Below are 1,364 nucleotides of genomic sequence, written 5' to 3'. Positions count from 1 at the left end.
GAGTTGTACGAGCCCCCAATTAAGTGATTTTTTTAAATGAGAAAAAAAAAGATAGTTATCTTATTGAAGGAACATAGGAAGGTCAAAATGCTGTGAGTCATAGCTTTTGGAAGACAAAAGCTCATAGTGTACGGTGGGGTGTGGAGCTTCCCTGTCTCCTCCCTTCCTGTTACATGAGAGATCATTGAATTATCTGGTCTCCTCTGAATGTAAGCACCTCAACACAGCTAAGTAAGCTCGTCTCTTCTTTGAAAAAGACCAAATAAACACACTGACTAGGCATAACCCTATCTCTAGTATTTGCAATCAGGAAAGACTTTATGACAGAGTGTGGAGACCAGCCTGTATGGTCTCCGCTTGATATTCCTATTGTTGGAGTTCTAAACAGAAGAGAGTACCACAGGGTTTTGGCATGGTCCATACTTGCTGATATGTTCCATATATGACAAGAAGAAGGTGAAGGTGATATTTTCAGATAATTGAGAATTCCTTTTTAAAATAATTATTTTATCGGGGGTTCGTACAATTCTCATCACAATCCATACATGCACGTTTGTTGCCCTCATCATTCTCAAAACATTTGCCTCCCACTCTAGCCCCTAATATCAGTTGCTCATTTTCCCCCTCCCTCCCTACTCCCCCCTCCCTCATGAACCCTTCATAGTTCCTTTTTATAAGTCCAATGGCTTTTTTCTTGTTTTTTTTCTTCCATGCTCCAATCTAGACTGAGCAGTCCCTGGGAAGGGAGGGTGGTAGCTGTTTGTGTGTTTCTTTTATTAGAATGATGTTATATAAGACTTAAGAGTTTCAAAGAATTTTGGGAAAAAGGAGGTTTCTGTTCCAAGGACAGCCCACTGCCATTGAGTTGATTCGAACTCACAGCCACCCTATAAGGCCAGGTAGAGCTGCTCCATAGGCGTGTCCAGGCTATAAACTTTACAGAAGCAGAATTCCACATAATTCTCATAACAGAAGCACACGTTACACACTTGTATATACTTAGTGATATAAATTAAAAACAAACACTACTTTAGGTGAAAGGTGACTGAAGAGGAGATGATTTCTTGCAGGGGAATCAACCTGGTGACATGAATCTGGAGAAGCCTGTGGGAGTGGAGCCTGTGGGGGTCTTCATTGGTTGACGGCGCATGACTCAGGCAACGAGAAACAGCTGAAAAAATCTTCTAGTAGTTGGAATTTGGAATGAGTGAAGTACGAATTGAGGAAAATTGAAAGTGGTCAAAAATGAAATGGAGTGCATTAGTGAGCTGAAATGGACTGGTATTGGCCATTTTGATTCAGAAAATCGTATGATTTACTATGCTGGGAATAACACAATTAAGCCGAATGATGTAGCATTCATC

The sequence above is a fragment of the Echinops telfairi genome, unplaced genomic scaffold (assembly GCF_000313985.2).
Source record: "Echinops telfairi isolate 266 unplaced genomic scaffold, ASM31398v2 ScPeMD7_5592;HRSCAF=6446, whole genome shotgun sequence".
NCBI lineage: Eukaryota > Metazoa > Chordata > Mammalia > Afrosoricida > Tenrecidae > Echinops > Echinops telfairi.
The sequence above is the reverse complement of the archived record's forward strand: the minus strand, read 5'-3'. Positions refer to the sequence as shown.